The sequence below is a fragment of the Lagopus leucura genome, unplaced genomic scaffold (assembly GCF_019238085.1).
Source record: "Lagopus leucura isolate 7727_CA_CO unplaced genomic scaffold, USGS_WTPT01 Super-Scaffold_100001, whole genome shotgun sequence".
NCBI lineage: Eukaryota > Metazoa > Chordata > Aves > Galliformes > Phasianidae > Lagopus > Lagopus leucura.
The window spans coordinates 89,771,915-89,792,473 of NW_024962262.1; the positions used below are offsets into that span (position 1 = coordinate 89,771,915).

Consider the following 20,559-nt stretch of genomic DNA (forward strand, 5'->3'; position numbering starts at 1 on the left):
ATCTCCATTTCTGTCTGGGGGACTACGTAAAGAAGCAGAAAAAGATGAGAGAGAACATCAGTATCCATATAACATCCACAACAATTTTTAACGAAGAGGTAAATCCCTCTCACAAGTATGTACCATCGTCATCTCATAAAGTAAAAAGCTGCAGAGAAATAACTCCCACAGTACTCAGATATTAATACTGTTCGTGCAAATTCCCCAAAAAGGCAGCCAATACGTTATTAAACTGCACACACTCTTTCTCCTGTATCCCCAGTTCACTCTTCCCCCCCCCCTTTTTTTTTTTATTGCCTCCTACATATGTATGGAGGCCTTTGCTCCCAGCATCTTTTCATACTTGCAGTACAAGCTGCATTGGTGGAGCAACAATAATGAAACTGGAAGTTTCAGCATGACAAAATATGAAAGCTAATGCAAAACTGCCATCCAAGTCAGTTGGAAATCTGAATAAGGAAAACAAAACAAAAAGTACAAAAATAAATGGGCAGGCTGGAAAAATCCTGCATCCAGAAGAATGCTAATATGACCAAGCTCTCTGACCTGCTGCTACGACCTGAATTCATACCAGTGGATTTTAGGAACCCTCCAAAAGAGATGCAATTGCATTTGACAGCAATGGGGAAAGGAGACATCATACATTTTATATTAACAAAATGCTTTATATTTCTTCCCTAAATTCACAGAAAAGCCTTCTCATAAACAAAGCAAAAAGAAGGCTAAAAATTGCTCCAAAAATGCCAAAAGAACAATTTTCCATAGGTACTTCCTGGATGATGTAATACATATTATACTGCACACATACATGTCCTATGTCATGATCTGACATCCAGCCCTTTTATAACTGTGACTGTATCATCTTTTTGTCTCTATCAGAGTCAATTTGGGCAAACAATTAATTTTCACAGTGCATACATGACATTTAATCAACTATTTTCTCTTAGGGTTTCCTCTGCAGCATTCCAGAAACAGTCTATCTGTGAAAACTATGACTGAAAGCACCTGAAAATTAATTCACTATACAAACTCATTATAAACAAAAGCTGTCAAAATTCACGCAGCTCACAGATAACAAGTATGCACTATAAGGCTATGCAATAGGTATGTGTGTTTATAAACAGGAAAGGTGCATACAGTATTGACTGAATGCAACTTTGCACATCCATTATGCATGTTTTCAGCCACTTCATCAGGCAAAAGGGTCAACACATGGATGACTATAAAGCTATCTGTTGAGTGTGACCTTCATAGAAAAAAAAAAAAGAGAGAGCTTTTACTATGTTGTTAAGAGTGCAGACAAATAGCTACGGTAATTTTGCTACAAATTGTAATACTTTTGGCCAGGATTCTGTACTCATTCAACCAATTAATGTAACTGCTAAGCCTTGGAATAGAGCAACTGGGGGGAAAAAAAAAAAAAAAAAGACAGAATTCCCAGCAAAACCTCTCGTTTGGAACAGTACAAGATGCCCTTCTTATTTTTATTTTTTAAAACCACTCTTCTTATTGAACAACAAAGAAAACAGAGCAACACAGACTATTTTAACGATACTGAATCTTAAAAATCAGAGCAGACTGTAAGTTTATACTTGATCAATGAAATTAAAATTTATGTGGATGACACAAAGGCAGTTACAATTTGGGCCTGGCATCACTCAACAGGATCCAGCAGCTGCCCATCTACCTTCTTGTCTCTCTCCCATAGTCTCCACCACTCTGATCTTATCCCTCAGTTACTCTACTGCAGGTCCAGCCCAGAATTCAGAAACTATCCAGAGAATAACACCATGATGCTACAGCATAAGGCTGCCTACAGCTTCTGGAAGAATCCCAGGAGGTTGTTACAGAAGAATATTCCACTCTGTGAGCAGCCCATTGGTCACCTCCACCTTTCAGGATCTCAGGAGCACAGACAGCCCTTTGAAGAGAAAGGACCATGTTGCTAGAAAGATCACAGGGCATGAAGCACACTTGGATTCTATTCTACTGGTTTAACAAACAGCAGGAAAAAGCTGTAAGCCATATGGCTCTCTTTCTCAGTTTATAGGTTGCTCATGCATAGCTATATACTTTAAAATACAACTGCTTAGACAAATGCAAATGCTCTGTTTTCTTCAGCTTGAGCTTGACTTTTGTTCTGAACCCAAATATTTCATTTGGTAGCATACTAACACGCCTTTCTTTTTCTTTCCATTTTCTATTTTCTCACCCTTCCATCCACAGAAATGGATGCTTCATTTTGCTTCCCCTCCTCCCCCTTTCTGAATTTATTTTTTGTTACTACTCCTCCTTAGTTTCATCTTCTTCTGCATAACATTTGCAACATTACATTGGTAGCTAATGTTCTCCCCCTTGTCCTGTTCCTTTCAACATACAAAATGACAAGGGTCACCCAAACAAGCTAGAAGTACACCATTTAGACAGCCCAATATGACCTTTTTGCACCACTATTAGTTTACACATTTTTATATATTCGTGGGCATTGAAAGGTCTTTTATTTTCATTTTATGCAAATTCCATGTTAACTAAATTATCCATGTTAGTAAATTATGGGTTATTTCTAAGATCTTTCACTACCGTCTTTTTAGCCCATTCTCTCTCAGATACTACAATATGCCCTTATTAGTTATCTTGACCTTTTGGCACTCTTACTCTGTTGCCATTTTAATACCACTATTAACTATTCCATAACCTTCCCAGGCTCCCAACATTCACTCACTCTATCCATTGGTAACTGCTCACTGCAATCCTATATTCAATTTCTCTTCACAGCAAAGACATTTAATAGTTGTTCTGAACCAAGGATTACTCTTCAGACACTTACTTCACCTCTGTCCTTTCCAGCCACAATATCTCTCCACTGAATGTCATGTCACAAAACGTGCTGTTGAATTATAAGTTTATACTAATTTTAGTTCACTGTGTTTATAAAACATTACTCATACCTAGGATGGTATAGCTCAGAGGGAAAAAAAAAAGACATTATTTAGACTCTGTCATGTTTCTCCTTCTCCAATCAGTGGGAAAACAATTCCCATTTTCAAGAAGGGAAAAAAAAAAAGATCCAGGGAACCACAGGTCAACTAGTCTCACCTCTGTGCCTCGTAAGATCATGGAGCAGATCCTCCTGAAGGCTCTACTAAGACACGTGGAAAATAAAGACGAGGTAATTGTTGTTAACCAACGTGGCTTCACCAAGGGTAAGTCATGGCTGACAAACCTGGTGGCCTTTTATGACGGGGGAATGGATAAAGGAAGAGCAACTGATGCCATCTACCTGGACAAACCATTTGACCCTGTCCCACATGATACCCTAGTCACCAAATTGGAGAAAAGTGGATTTGATGGATGGACCACTCACTGAATACACTGGATAAGGAGTTGGCTGGATGGTTGCACTCAGATTTGTGGTCAGTGGATCCACGTCCAAGTCGAGACTATTGATGAGTGGTGTTCCTCAGGGATCGGTTCTGGGACCAGCAAAGAAAGTTTAACATCTCTGTAGGCAACACACAGAGGGATCAAGTGCACTCTCAGCAAGTTTGCAGTCAACAGCAAGCTGAGTGGTGCAGTTGATGCACTAGAGGGAAGGGACGTCATCTAGAGAGGCTTGGACAGGCTCAAGAGGGGGCCCATGTAAACCTCATGAAGTTCAACAAGGCCAAGTGTAAGGTCCTGCAGCTGGGTCAGCAATCTCAAGCCCAGATACAGGTTGGGCAGAGAATGGCTTGAGAGCAGCCCTGAGGAGAAAAATTTGGGAGTGTTGGTTGATGAAAGATTTAACAAGAGCCAGCAATGTGCTCTTGCAGCCCAGAAGGCCAACCATATCCTGGATTGCATCAAGATAAGTATGACCAGAAGGTTGAAGGAAGTGATTCTGCCCCTCTACTCTGCTCTCATGAGACCACAACTGGAACGCTGCATCCAGTTCTGGAGCCCCCCAACACAAGAAGGATTAGTGACAGGAGAAGGGAAAATGGAGTTAAACAAGGAGAGGATAGACTAGACCAGATAGTAGGAAGGAATTCCTTATTGTAAGGGTGGTGAGACACTGAAAGAGGTTACCCAGAGAAGTTATGGATGCCCCCTCCTCAGACAAATTCAAGGCCAGAATAGAGCAATCAGACGGCTTTGAGCAACCTGGTGTACAGGAAGTGTCCCCGCCCATAGAAGGAAGGTTGGAACAAGATTATATTAAAGGTTCTTTCTAACCCAAATTACTCCATGGTTCAAATCTATGCTTAGTGCAGGCACATTACTTGTATGTAGCTGTATTTATTTAGTTACAAGTTAAATCCATCACAATTTCTGTAATTAAAACAGGTTCACACATGGGTTACCAACTTCAATCAGTGCACTATGGACACCAGAGCTCTATCCAACCTGAACTTCATCCAGTGTGATAGACTTGCTATGATAAAAGCCATTCTATTGTGCACTAAGAACCAAATTTAGGCAGCTTTTAGGCAATTTATCTGGGTCACTGTTCAAGACATCCTTTTCACTATTCCTCTTTCATTTTTCCTATATAAACCTTTTCAATTACTCCACACTATCAAAACCATAAAGATGGGAAGTTAATTATGTCAGCTGTCCGAATGGTTCTTATGTTCCTTGTGAAGCCACAGAATAAAGACCACCTAACATCAATTTTACTTCTGTATCACTTTTTCCATTAATAGTAGATATAGGAGAAGTGGTCATTTGAACGTAGCTTTCAAATGTTGTTAATACTCAAAAAAGAGGTTTTTTGACCTTTTTGTTTGTTTCACTAGGATGTGGAATTACATTTAAGTGAACTATGGTAAACATGTATGCACATCCCTGAAGTGCTTCTCTCTGAAATGCTTGAAATTTGCAGAAGGATTTTAATTGCTAGAAATATAAGAAATGATTTCCAAGCATATACATGCTTCTGAAGCTTTTTAAATTCAAATACTATATTTTTAAGCAGTGAGATGCTCAAATTGTGTAGAATGATATCTATCACTTGCCATTGCCCCTTACACACCACACCTTAAAACACAGAGAAGTGAAGTTTGCTAAAATAAGCAGTTTCTATACATGCGAGGAATGAGAAATTCTGATCTTATGCATCTTTTTTAAATCTGGTGCTCAAACAACTGGGTTTAGAGATGCAGAGCTTTGTTAAAAAGGCTTTTCTGGAGTTGGACATTTACAATGGCTGCCCTCTGTGTAGATACTGAAATGGTTAACAGAGTGCAGTACAGCTTGAGTAGGACAGCTCAAAACAAGTCCTTCCCACATGACACAAAGAGTAAAACGAATCAGATTTACATTCCCCTCCACTTCATCAAATGTGGCTGAAATCAGGAACAGCCCTCACAAGTTAAGGTTGGATGAGAAAAAAAAAAAAAAGAGTTTGTATCAGGACTGCCATTTTCTGAATAGATCAAGCTAAATGTGACAGGATTCAATTCTAACATGGTAACTGTGTAATTGGTATTTTTTTTATCATGCATTATTGTTTTTAGACATACACCATATGTGAGCATGCATCTGCATACATACGCATGTGTTCCAGAGATGTACAAATAGCACCACATTCAGCAAACACCCCTCCATTAACGACACTTTAGGAGACCTACTATGATGAATTCAAGTCAGGTGAAGCTTTGACAGAAAGTTGTCACCAACTCAACTCAAGAATGTTTGTACCTTGGCAGGATGGCTAAGGTATTGGACAACATCAATAAAATTGTTCCTCCAGTCCACAGTGTGCTTGAGAAAACCTCTACATTGTCCCCATCCCATGGGGATGCCAAGGGACTGCAGGTCTGGCATTCAACCATATTCCTCAAATAGCTCCCACACCGTGGGTAGAACGTGGACATTTGTAACAAGGCAGCAAAATGGACAGATCAAAGCTTTTGCTGGCAAGAAATATGGAGAGGAAAATTGTTTTTTTCCTGTAATGGAAGAATAGGGAAATTTAACAGAAAAAAAAAAAAACTGAATGGAATGCTATCACTTGCAGTTTTGTTTCTCCCCATTTTTGTTTTGCTTTTATAATTAAACGGAATAGAAACTGTAAGTAGACTGTCTATTTTCTTGGTTCTTACTGGATGAGTACTTTTTATGGAAATTTAGAAAGCAAGAGGAAAATCACATAGGTTTTAATTCAAAATCCCTGCTTTACAAAAGAATGCAAAAAGATTTGACTCTGTATATTTAAATCAGTTTTCTAAACAAGGCACAACTAGATAGAAAAAAAACAAACAGCACCCTTCTTACTAAATGAATTTGATTTCTTTAAGACATATTGCAAGTGGCCATGCCAAAACATGTTTTTATTTGGTCACAGTTCTGCCTTTAACTCAGCTAGTAAACTAGGTTAAACAAACACATCACATTTGACCAGTGTTTGTAAATAACTCTAACATGCACCAGTTAAAATGCATATGGTTTTTAAAAAGACACTTCCAAACATGCCAGAAATAATGAAATACATGTAGCATAGAATACAATGGCAGACATAACACTGCAAACTGCTGCATATAAGTCATTGCAAAAGAATCTGAAGGCATAGTTTCAGTTCAGATGCTTCCTTGCTCTTCTGTTGAGTCCTGAGTTTTTTAAAAAGGCATAAATTTTAACAGATTATATGCTGAACAACAGAAATATATTCTTTTTCACTGCCTATATGGAGATCTGCCATTCTACTTGTTGAAACACAACTCCTAGTCAAGTAAAACCACATCGTCTTTGCTCAGTCCTCAAAATTACCACTTCTCAATGAATTGCAGGCATTTCAATTTGCGTCTCTAATAATAAGTGCTTTAACAAGTTAGCTCTGAATTCAATGCTGCCCTCCACCTTCTAAATCAAGACACTGCACTAGTGCAATAATATTCAACTGAATTTTCAAGATTTTAGCATGTCACAACTTTCCCAAAATCTTAAGAGCAACAACACTTCCATTTACTTCTTATTCCCAGAATTTTCTCAGTTTGTTTCCATTTTATTAACTGATACTTTAAAAACACAGGACTCAGAAGTAGGGTAACCCACAATGCAACTTCTGCTACAGCATGAGAAAGATGATTCACAACTTTCTCTTAAAACAGTATGCAAATGGAAGATTCAGCAGCACTGAAGATCAGTAACTGGTTTGTACCAAGATTTGGGAACAGTTGTTGGCACATACAATTCCACTTTTTTTTTTTTTAAAGTCAATATCTCCTTTTCCAATTGCATGGGTCAATTCCCAATCTACAAGACAAAATTATGCAGAAGTCATACAGCCCTGGCAAACCAGGCATGCAGTTAAGCTTGAACAAGGGCAGCATGTTCATTTTGTGCACAGACTGCTTCACCACCCATCTGCCTGTCTTTCATCTAGGCAGTACTGTTCTCCTGATCTTTTTAATGTTCATGCCTCTGGATGGTTTCATTGTAAGAGGATGTTCTAATCTGAAAACCATTTACTTCTGAATATACACTGCTAAATTGTAGTGCCAGTGGGAGAAGCACAGCTCAGCTTCTCCTCTAAACATTTCTTCAGGCTAAAACACTTCTACATAAATGCTCTACAGTTCAAACATTTATTACCATGTTTCAGAGTAAAATTAAATTACTGTCATGGACATGTTACATTTTATTAATAAAGTGTCACAAAAGTATTAGCAAAAGTTAAACAGGTAACACAAGGATATCAGGGAATATAAACGCTCCAGTTCCAGTAGCAGTGTTTGCTTTGCCAGGTTACACATCCCGTAAGTTTGATGGAATGCACTGCACATTATGGATGAAACTACACAGCCACAAAGAAATTAACTTCTGAAGTCCTGGTTGAGATTTTAGTTTTGCATTCTGCAAGAAGCGGAAAAGAATACTGTTTATTTGAACTTGTAGCAAATATTTACACAGATGTTTGTAAAGGCAAAGCTTTGAAAAGACAACAGGCACAAACATCACTGCAATATTAAGGAAGGAGCCAGAGTCACAGGGATGCTAGGAGTTAACCCAAACTGCCTCCCTTCCGCAGAAGCCAAAGGCTTTTGTGGCATCTTTATTCCCTACTATCACATGAGAATCTCCACATCTTCCAGATGGAAGGCAGCAAGGAATAGCTCCACAAGCAGTTTAAATGTAAGTTCCTTTCCACAGATTTCAGTCTAAATTCTTCACCCGCCCTCACACCTAACACCTCTCTTCACATATGCTATGACTGTTTAATGTCATTCTACCCGGTTATCACTTTCATTTCAGTTTAGCTTCCATGATTACCTCATCTCTCATTTTTTTCAATCCTTGCTCACCCTCAAGAAACATGTTTGCTTTTTAAAACAAACAATAACCACTTGAATCAAGAAGTTATTGGCCATAAAAAAAGCTCCTGCCACTCAACCATAATTAAAATCTCCTTTTTGGGCAGAAAACATGAGCTTAAAATTCTTGGCTCTTATGGAAAAAGTTAATAAGACTAAAAAAAATAGAAGGCTTAGAAAACATACATATTCTAGATAAATTTCTCCTTACAAGAGGTTTCGGAAAACAAACTAGTGCAGGCGACATCTGTAGGAGTTGTGGAGACCTAAGACACAGCATGCTGCTACCCTTCTTTCTTAAGAAATCTTAAATTCTCCAGAACCAACTTCTTGTCAGTTATCTGGGTGGAAAAGGTAAAATACAAGCAATAACTTGAAGTGCTTCTATACTGACACACCTAATTAGCACCCAGATTAGGTACCTGTGCTCTTACTTCATACCATTCTAAGATCTTCCCCACTATCCTCACAGGGGCTTTTCACATGTCTCTTCCAGATGAGAAAGGTACTGTATAGACAAGTATGGCATGATGACTAATATTCAGAGAGTTAGGGGACAAAAGCATAGGAGGTGAGAAAGCAGGACTTGTTTGGTCTTGTAAAGAGAAAAGCTACACAATGATGTAATTGCAGACTGCATCATCTCAAATAGGACTAACACAGCAAAGCTCTCCTCAGCAGTAACAGATGGTGTAAGAAGAAAAAAAGGCTACAAATTGTGTCTGCATTTTTCAAGACAGGTATCAGGCAGGATTATTCCCACACAAAGACAGTGCAGTACTGGAACCACCTGCCTGCAGAGCCTGTGGTATCTTCACTACAGAGGCTTCAATGGAGTTCACTACACAAAACCAAAGCTGATGTTGGCAATGGTTCGGCAGGGCTAGAGAGCCTCCATGAAACTGTACCAAGTAACAGTTCATGATTTTTAACAATCAGCACCTCAGAAACTGAAGCAAATTTCAATATGGAAGTTTAGAAAATGATTCCAAACGAAAAGTAAAACCTGAATTACGCCACACTACAGCCTGATCTATAATAAGAACCCACATTTTCAACTTTAAAGGCAACGTCAGAATCTGCAGCAAACTAGTTCACCCTCCCCTCACTGTTTGTTTGGGGTTTTTTTTTGTCCATACTGATGACATTTAAGTAGACCTTAAATAAAGGCTGTTGGTTGAAATCTACCTGTAACACTCTCAGTCAAAGAGAACTGATGAAGCACACAATGCAAAAGCTGTAACTGTTGCTGTTCCAAACCTTTCTATCAGGAAGTTCTATATGCCATTGTTCGCATCTAATTTAGAAAATAAGCCTCAGGGCTACAAATGCCGTAAGCAGCTACAGTCCTGTAGAGTTAGAGACTTCACTTCGGGCTTTTAGTTTAAGTTGCTTTTGAAACAACAATGCAGATGGAGCAGTTCCTGTTTTTCCCCTGCAGCCTAGAAAGCAGGCACCAGCCCCCTGAGGAAGGGCAATGCTGACCGCCGGTCATCACCCAGCACCGTGGCACACACAGCAGCCCACACAGGCACGTGCCAGCAGACAACTGGCACATCTTAATTATGCCGCTGGGCCTCTGCAGCTGAAAACGCAGTTCTGGTGTGAGAGACATCAAGGTAGGAAGGGAAAACTAACGCTCAGACAAAAGGACCGAGAGTCACCGCGCAGAACTCACATGTTTCGTTACCGTATTACGCCTAAGATCATGTCTAGGCACAGTGCAAAAAGTCCTTAACCCCAGCATTCACAGAGCTCAACCACGGAAAACACCACAAAAGCAGAACGCAAGGATGTGACACGCGTTCCATCACAACCAGCTTCTGCTCCAAAGCCTCTCGACTACCGCAAGCGCTGCCACATAGCCCGCTCGTCCTAACCTGAGTGAATACGAATGGGGGCAGCGCCACAGCCACACGACAGACCCACACGGGCGGGGCAGAAGGCGCAGGCAGCAGTCGGCACGATCCTTCCCTCACGGGGCTGGGGCCGCGCCGCACCAGACAGCGCCGCCTGCCGAGCCGAGGGGCGCCTGGGGGTGCTATAACGGCGCCACCCGCACAGCTCCGCCCGGCGGGCTCGAAATGCGAGCACGCCCGCCGCCTCCCGCCTCAGGTGGCCGCGCTGTGACAGCTAAGGCTGCTCCTTGGAGAACCGGTCTGGAAAAGTGAAAGCACGGTCTTAAAAATCAACTCCGTTGATAAACAACGCAGCGTTCCATGGTAATTACTGCGCTTTGTTTTATGCAAATACATCCAAACACAACAAAGTTATGGAGCAAGCATTTCTTTACGAAGGGAAAAGTAGCTAACGGTGATCGGGGCCATCAGGGAGCTGCTCACAAGCGGTCCGTTTGTGCTGACGGGGCTGACAGAAATAACACTGCCCACGAGGGCAGTAACGCTGGTTCTGAGCTTGGAATGCTAACAAGGGGAAGCTGGAGGATCTGCAGCTCCCAGTCCAAATGAGATCTTTATTTAAGTTTTGGAACAGACGTTAAAACTTGCCCTTTTCCTTTCTTCTTTCTTTCTTTTCAATTTGATACCACAGAAAACTGATGCTGAAACTTCAGCAACCATCAGTAGGATGACTGATGAGGCAAGTATGTGGGGTTTTCTCCTCAGTAATTATCACTTATAAAAATGGAACGTCGCACTTACAGTGCATTTAGCTTTTTGGGGTTGTTTCTATTTAAAAAAGAAAAATGCCATCCTAATTTGAAGGGAGATGGTTAAAAAAAATAACAAAACCTAATTTCAAAAGATAGCACACAAAAAAGCTTCCCTCTCCCTTTATATCACATCATGAAACCTATGTTAGTAGGCTGCTAGTGAAAAGCAGCACACATTTAACTTGATATCAAGTTAACAGCTATTTTAAGTGTGCTGAAACACAGAATTTTTATGATCATGCTGGATTTCTCAAGTAACTGGACGATGCAGTTATCAAATGAACACATCTATAGGATATTCTGCGCGCTAAATTTTAAAGCAGCATTTCTCTTGTTAACAAGGACTAACAACTGACTACACAGAAGTCATAATTTTGAGCTAACACTGGGATCTTGAGCTTTTTCAGAATACTTCCCTCATTTGTTCATCCAATTCCATCTAAATTTTTGCATTTAAGCTCCCCTTTTAAATGCATTCTTAGTGAAACCAGCTGGAGATAGAGCACAAGAAGTCAAAGCAAGCTAAAATACAACCAAAATACATACTGATAAACATTTATGAAAGTTCTGATGCCTACAGAAACAGTACACATTATATTCAGAAAGCAGAACTAATAAATTTGTCACCAGTTTAACAACATTCATAGAATAAAATAATCATCTTGCATGTCTTTTTAAATCATTAATATTAATTGCTGTCAGAAAGGGGGAAAAAAAAATACCACAGCACCAGTACTCCCTCTCTTATGTCCAGATTTAGTGTAAAGGAAGCATCCACAGACTGAGATAGGCTCCAAATCTGAACTAAAATCCATTAAATCTAAGCAGGAAGATTCCTAAATGCCTCTCTGCAAAGCAAAATCATTTAAATTATATTTATGAAAAAAATATACTTAAGCTGCTTTATTCTACTAGAAAAAAGTGTCTACAGAGAAGAACGAACATGTTTGACTACAGGAAATGGGAGGTGAAAGGAAGAGTTTATGAAAACTACAGTACAATTTCTTAATACACATTATTTTGAAGAAAGGAGAATAAAATGAAAGGAATACACGTCCCAAGTACACTGAAGGCAGATATTTCAGTTAAAGAAAATCAGTGAATATTAACTGAAAACATTTATTTTTTCAATCAGCTTTTCAGAGCAAAATGAAACAAAGTCTACAATTCACAAAAACAGAATCCCCTGTGGTTAGTTTGACTTTCAATCATCAAAATAGCCTGCTTAAGTTTCAGACCTGATACACAAGTCCTGAAAGGCAGAGTGACAGTAGGAAATACATAAAGCTGTAAGGAGACCAGACCTCAGGCAAAACATGTATAAACCCTGTTTGTGACGGAATGTTAACAGAAGTACTAAGGAAATACCACTACTAATGAGTAGGGAAAATGTAATAGAATAACATGCCTGCTTCCATTTTGAAAAACAAGCACTTGAATAAGAAGCATAGAATAAGAGTTTTTTTTTTTTTAATTTCAATTCTTCTGAATCACACCAATTGTTTGATATCATTTCACTTTGACACACATTTTCACAACCTTCTGGTAAGTTTGGTAACATCCTCCACTTAAAATACAGTATAATTTAATAGCTGATAATTTTCACATCCCAGACAAAAAAAATACATACAAAGATGCTGATCAGCATTAAAAGAAAATTAAATTTAGATCACGCTCATAGATTTCTGTATTTGTTGTCTAGTTTCAAGTTTAACTGAAGGCTGAGCTGTCCTTCAGATCTGCAGCCACGTGAAAATGAGGGACTTTGTGAGGTCAGAGAAACTTTCTGTATGTTCAAGCTCAGGAGAAGGCTGCAGCAACATATGAGGAAACCCAATGGCATTAAGGACCCACTGCAAGAAGCGCTTCAATTGCAGGGACACAATTAACCACAAGACTTAAAGCTGCAGGAAAATGAGCCAGATTATTTCCAGTACTCATGGAAATACTTATTAATCTTGAAAATCTCTGTCATATAAACAGAAACTTTCTGTTCCCAACAGCCAAAATAACTGACTACTGAATACAGTTTATTTGAGCATACCTTAATCACAGTCAAAACGTCATTACACCCACATTCTTCTCTACTTTCATCTAGTCACAAGCAGTACCCGAGTGCCTTATTTATTCGGACTTTTCTTCTGTCACTGAATCCATGATATCCCACCAAAAAAAAAAAAAAAAAAGCCAGATGATTTTACAGTGCCACATGTTAGCAGATTATTGCAACCAGAACAAATGCAGCCTGGGAGACTCACTTTTGTGGGCAGGCGAAGTCTAATGCGACAAACTACTCGCAGGCTTTTGAAATATAAGAAAGGAGACGTTTTCCTCATTTGTACTCAAGATTTTCAATTCTAACCCAATTTCGGTTCATGGAAAAAACTCTCAATCAATCTCCATAACATATGTTCTGGCCTTCCTCACACAACACAAACTATTATTATAGAAACAGGGAACATTATCTGCTTCTCCACTAATACTTAATGAAGTTTCCATCATTGAGAGCAACAACTTGTTCTGTCCAAATGATTATGAGAGCAAGAACTAAGAAGAAGTGAATATTGACAACAGATTTTGTAAGCACTTCAGCGTACAGTCAGCAGCTCAAGTATGCACCCCAGAGTTTATGATAATGAACATGCCTAGCTCTCAGGTCAGATGGGTCAAAAAAAAAAAAAAAAAAAACAACTTAGGGACTTAGAAACTTCTCCAATGATCAAATGCCATATCTATTTCCCAACCCCTAATTTTTTATTTTGCTCACAACTTACTGGTTGTGTACAGGACAGGGTTGGGGGAAGGGGGTGTTTTAAACAATTATCTATATTATAATAATAAATATCAGAACATTTTTTTCTCTAGCTGTAAGCAAAAAAGATAAACAATTTCTTCTTTTACTTTTCAACCAACTACCCAAAAGAGGACCAAAGAACTATCAAGTCTATCAGTATGTGCAATAAACATGTAAAGATCATGTCAGAATTTGGGTGACTGTAGAACAATGCACTGTTCTTATGACACAATTTTCCAAACCTCCCAAAGAACACAGAACTAATTTAGTTTGGTGTTTCAATTTAGAAATGTTTCAAATTAGAAACATCTTTCTTACCGAAATAAGAAAATACACTGAAACCAATACAACTACTCACATGAATATGCAGAGCAAGATTTAGACTCCACTCTTTTTGTCCTGTATGAATTATCCATCACATTTCTATTGTACATTATTAAAGTGACTTGCTTTTTCATCCTCCCAACCCCCACATCTGTGCTGCTGTAATTTACGTGAATTGCAGTTAATGATCACTCTCTTTATGCTTAATCAGCATATCAATAATATACTCTGCACAGACTAAGTAGCTCTTCTTTCTTCCCCCTTTAATGAAACCTATAGAAATGGAGCTGGTATTTGACTGATTGGCATTACAAAAAGGTTGCCTAGGCAGGTGCTGAAGATGGTAGCAGAGGATACAGGCCTTCTGGCTGCTGCCAATCACACTTGAGCATCAGCAAAGCCAACTATTATATTTTTAATTCAGTTGCCTTGCTATCTAGAGGGGATGGTGTTTTGTACTTAAGAGATTTTAATAAGCTTGACCAGATCAGCATTCCTGACGCCAAGGCTGCGGCTGCATGGGATGATTCAAGGAGAGATCACATTCTTACAGGGTGATATTACTAACCATAGTCTAAAACACTGCCGCCAGAGGGTTCTTATGTGGGACACAAAAATCGTTGAATACAAATGAGCTATGAACCTTAACATGAATATTCAGGAATTTCTGGAAAGCTATTATTATATATGCCCAAATCAAATCAGACTTAAAAGAAGAAAGAATAGCCATTGAATGCTGAAAGTGACAACCAACCAGTTTGGATCACTTTGCTAGAAATCAAAATCATGTATAGATCAGATAAAAACGACTAGCCTTCTAACAGGCATATTAAACACTTCAGATAAATTATTTTTACCAAATTTCTGTAAGTCACACTCCTTCATACATTGACATTTTTTACTTCAGATGAGAATGCTGCTGCACACTGAAGAAGAATTGGCACAGCACCAGTACACTCATTTGTGAATCACAGCCTCAAGTGTAGCTCTATTAACTTTACCCTGTAAATCACCACTATGCTATTAGCAATCTTTCAGCGTGATGTGACATCTTTATTATAATGTTTTTCCACTAAAGTTTAAGTTCATATTTTAGTTAGCTCAGAGACAGATGCAGCCATATTTACCAGGTTTAATTAATTGACTATAAATAATGGGCTGTAAAAAGAAAAGATCCCTCTTTCATACGTTCAAGTTGTCACCATTTTACAGAAATATTCGAATAGGGTATTCAGTAGGATACATAGCAGTATTTTCACGCTTTACATTGATGTTTCAATAGGTGATCTTACAATTTCACAGCACTTTGAAGGGCACACTTCAAAGAGCCTTAGTTCTTCTACAAAAACACTCACAGTGCACAATCTACATTAATTTACTATGTGATTTTTAACAAGGAATTTCACTACCTTCTAAGGACATCAGTAAAATTCCATTATTTAGTTTGGCTTCAGTGTATATGGATATTACAGTAAGTAAGAACAGCATGCACAGTCAAGAACAAGTTTTGCTAGAATTACCTGACACAAACTTGCAGAGGCTAATAAAATTGTTTTGAGAGATCAGGAGGCTCTTTCTGATGGGGGTAATGCAGCACATCTGTTTTTCTTACAGCCCTCAAGATACCTCAATTCCCTACCAACTGCTTTAGGCACTCAAGGCAAGAGAGGCACAGCTACAGGGAGCAGAGCAGTAGATCTGCACAGCTGCAAGACAAACAGAGCAGAGTAAAGCAGAGAAGTGCAGGGCAGCTGAGTGAGAAACAAAAAAAAAACCTCAGAGAAAAAAAAAAGTTAAGACAAGAAAGGTTGATAAACTGTGGAGCTTGAAAATTGTTGGAGAGTTCCCTCTTGGACATCCTGTTTATAAACGTTTCTCGTTGGGAAAAGTCAGCAGGAACAGCCACTAGAAAGAAACTTGAACCCTCTTCCCCATGAGAATGGAACAATTTGTTCAGAGACACAGCAAGAGATGTGTAAACTCCAACAGTAAACCAAGACTTCATTCTTAGGTACTGCTAGATACCTGTATAATAGTTAATAACCAAGAAGGCACTACTTCAGTTTTAAAAACTGAATCCCACCCTCATCATGACTAGAAACAATGTCTCCCAAAGACTTACAAGCAGCAGTACACCCTGACAGAGGTTAATTTGTAGAGCAGGAGACAAAGGCAGAAAGACACGCAAAAGCTTCTAGGAGTCATCATTTAAAGATAGAGGACTGAAATAAGACTAGCAGAAGAAGAAGGAACCAAAGCACCACCATGTGTGGCACTGTTCAAGTTACGGAGAAGAAAGAGAAGGAGCTGCAGGTCTTGGAACGCATTCTTTCAGAGAAGGCTTGAAAGCACAGCCTTTTCTAAGGGCAAGGGAAGATTCAGGCATTAAGGCTTCAGTGTACCAGGTAGGCTTTTTTGGTCAGGAGACAAAATGCAGCAACTTGGGAGTCTCCTTCAATATCTGCACCATGCAATGTAGAAAAAAAAGAATACACACCAGAACACATATACATTTCACAGCAACACAGCAAGTTGAGGAGTGACCAAATAACAGTGCCACCAGACAGCTAGGCAATGACATTAAGCTGGCAAAAAATGGTGGCAAACGCTGTCTTAAAGTAATAGCATTAGAAAACATTAAAGCACAGATTATTTAAAACTGCACTAATCCAGACAGAACGCATGGTTTCACTGAACCTGGATACAAAGTAAACACACAATCAACAAATGTACAATTAGCAGAGTGGCATGGATAGACCAGTGTTTTACAAGTCATATAACTAGAAAGATGATCACAGTGAAGAGAAGAAATAATCAAAAATAAATGAAATGCTCACCTGTTTCCCAGGCTTACAGTAAAAAATTCCAAAGGGAGCAATCTCCAGAAAGAGATCCTTCCCCCCTGGCAGTCAGCTCTTAAATGGGTCTAAGAGAGGTGCAGCCAGGCTCCACCCTTTCTGGTCACACAGCTGAATTGCCTTCACCTGTGCTCCCAGGGCTGACTCCGTGCTTGCCTCAGGTGATCAATCAGTGGTTCAGGCCGTGACTCAACAGTTCCCATACAGTACATAAAAAGAAACTCTCAAGAATATGATTTCTTTGATAACATTATAACTAATAAATAACAATACCTGAAAAATTCAGCGCAGACTTTACCAAATGAGTTCTTGTATCACACAGTTATTATTCAACCTTCCCCCATTTCCATGTGACAAAATCATCAAAGCACTATTATAAAACAGTTCTGTGGTATCTCTTAGAAATATGCATTGCAATAGAAGAAGGAGTGGTGCTTAAACACAGGTTTGTTCTTTCTGTTGTTCAGAGAACATTTTCTTTAATAAACTCTTCATGGGGATTATACACAGTGTGTGATATATATTGTAGAGAAAAGGCTCCATAACTTTATAAACAATACATTTCAAGTTTAGAGCAGACTATTTTTGAAGCTCCAAAGAACTGCAGCTATTGCACAGTGTCCTCTGAAGAGGAAACAATGGTTAAATAGCACATTGGTCCGCAGAAGCACTTTTCCATTTCACAGTCTAGTGAACTCACCCCATGTGATGGGTAGGAGATCCAGCCCAGCTCCCCTTGAATTGTTTTTGAATCCAGCAGATTAACTACAAAAAAGACAAAATGAAGAAGAATGAGTTTCATTTGCCTCTGTCCAGTTAACCTCAGTTACTTTTACTAAAAGATGTGTTTATTTGAGGATCTTGTGAAGCAGTTGATTTGTTCAGGTGGCCTGGCAGATAGCTACAAAGAAGAAAAAGACAGACAAATGAAAAGGATTGCCTTGTTTATCTTAAAACATGGTATGAACAGCAGACACAGGAACTTTTCAAAACAAAAAAGTGACAAAAATAAACAGCGGATCTTTGTCCAAATTAATTACAGCAGGGGGTGGGAACAGAGCGGTTCCATCAGCTGCACAAACTACAGGGTTTCCCCCTCGGATGGATAAAATTTGGGTCAATGCATCTCAGTATGCATGTGAGATCTGAATATTTTAATCATTATTTGATTAAAGGCCCATATTTGGCATAAATAATATTCTCAGAAAAAAAGAATAAATAATGAATGCAGATTAAAGTCTTTCCCTTAAGCTCTTTCTTCCTTCTTATCTAATTTGTTCTCAAATTGTCTTGTAGTAGTGAACTGTTTTCTGAATGTCAAGTTTAGCACCTTAAATGCAAAAATAATTATTTACAATGTTTCAAGTTCAGACAAAGCAACTTACGGAGTGCCATCAATTAATCACCATTATCTTTTTTGTTATTATTATTTGATTTTATTAGATTTTATTTGCAAGCAATCCAAAATAGACTTTTTCCAGCCCATCTAATCACAATGTTTTAAAATCTGTTTTAAAACATGACAAGTAAAAAAAACAAACAAAATATGGTGAAGGATATTCTTTGCTGTTTACTTATTTTTTCACAAGCACAAAGATAAATTCCATTACAGTTCCCTAGATAACCATTTATTCATTCACATGAAGCAGAACAGGTGCACAGAAACATAAAGAATCTCTACAAAAATACAAGCCAGTGAAGTATTTGTATAAAACACAACATTTTTCATGATTGCACTAATTAGTGCACCTTCAATATTTATTATCTGCAATTTGGACCCATTTTTTCTTTGCTGATTTGGCTTCTTTTTCTTTCAAAATGGAAATTACAGGCAACAAGGAAAGAAATCCCACCATACTCAAGGGAATTTTAACATCTGAGCATGATAGTTCTGCTAGAGGTGGCCACTCTAACGGCCTAAGCAGCTTCAGCTCCTACTGACAACAACGACCCTTCTCCTGACAACCCTGAAGGGTTGACACTGTTCCCAGAACCAGATGGTCTGGGTATTGGTGCTAAAGGAAAATAGGACTAGGACTAGGACTAGGTGCAAAAAGAATAGGACTGGAAAAGAAAAATGAGGCCAATTAACTATGAATCTGCTAAGTTGACCAATTTGTATCCTACGTGTATTATTTTGGCATTTTTCTTCTACTGGTTGTTTAATTTTGGTTATCACTTAAAAAAATAAAAAGCTTTTTTTTTTCCTGTTATTGAGATGTACAACAAAATACACAGTAGGAAAATACAGCAGACATACAGTACTAGAAATCAGACCATGTCATCAACAATCATAAATACATGCATTTGTCTGTGTATGTGAAGGTACCATATGTATATTTTCAGTGCTACACTACCATAAATGAGCTCTCTTCCATCCAAGTGAGGGAAAAATATTTTCCCTGCAGTAATACACCACTTTAAAAGAAAACAATGGTATTTTGATTTTCTACCTATATCAGTAAGCAAAACATCTTTATAAGCTTACAGAAATAGCATAACACAACATCATATATTTCTTTAGCTCTTATTTTTATTAATCATTAAATTCTTAATCATCTACACAAAGAAATAAATCAGTCAGTCTCATGTTGAGCGTGCAGGGCCCAAGGCAGACGTCTCTGAAGCAGGGTTTGCATCTCTAAAAAGGAAACACTAATAAGAATTCAAAAGGAAAAAGTGCAGTTCTTGCTTTTGTGACTACAAAATCCCACATATTGTGGATCTCCTGGGACAAGATGCTGTGCATCCGAAATACATGGTGATGAAGGAAGTATGACTTCTGAGGTAAATTACTTGGCAGGAAGTTGCTCACTCAAATCACTCAGGAGTAAACTTAAGTAATATATTTATTCGTTAAGAATGAGCTCCTTGAAAACATGATTGCAGCCACTCTGGAATTTATGAATTCAGTCCAAATTCATCAATCTCATCTGGAAAACTACACAGGGAATTGTGCCACACCCTGGTGGTGGTTTTCCTCTCCAGACTTACCAACCAGCCTAGCAGAGAGAGCATGCCCTCAAGGTGCAGATCAGCACTCAGCATCACTGCCCACATCTCTCTGTGCCCCGGCAATGTCAACTCCCTGCTGCTCTCTGAGAAGGTTCAGCAGATTGCCAAGTACTCCTGCATGAAGTACCCGCAGGCAGCAGCATAAGGACATGGGTGCCATTCAGTATTCAGTGTGCCCACAAAAGGACTGTGTTGGTCTAATGCCAATAGGTAGCAAAACTCCAGCATGGGCCCCACTACAGCTGGATGCCCCAGCTACAGGTTCAGAGAGCAGATATCTGTCACCGCACTCTACCATCCCTCTAACAGGTGAAGCTTATAGAGCAAGCAAAATAGACCTATGACAAACACCCATGCCAGCACACTTTCAGTTAAGAAAGTTTGTAAACCAGAAAACAAAGTTCAGGCTTTTTCTCATCACGATTAAGGGCAAGAATTTTAACTAGTTTGTTTTCTAGCAAAGTAAATGAATCAGTAAGAGATCTCCCTCAGTCCTCCATCCTGATGTTGTACCTGGGATCTGAGCTTTGAGAGCAAGAACAATTTTTCAGAGTATCTCCTTCATTCCACTTTCCTCAACTTGTTCCAATTGGCACCACTATG

The 20,559-nt window shown here is 38.8% G+C and overlaps 1 protein-coding gene across 1 annotated transcript in view; it reads right to left on the reverse strand.

Moving 5' to 3' along the window:
- The window catches only part of EPHA3 (EPH receptor A3), a 217,085-nt gene that overhangs the window by 182,322 nt on the left and 14,204 nt on the right, over positions 1-20,559 (reverse strand). Inside the window, exon 2 of the mRNA XM_042867169.1 lies at positions 17,642-17,706. The gene's annotated coding sequence lies outside the window, so the exon portion shown is untranslated. The remainder of the gene's footprint in view (positions 1-17,641; positions 17,707-20,559) is intronic.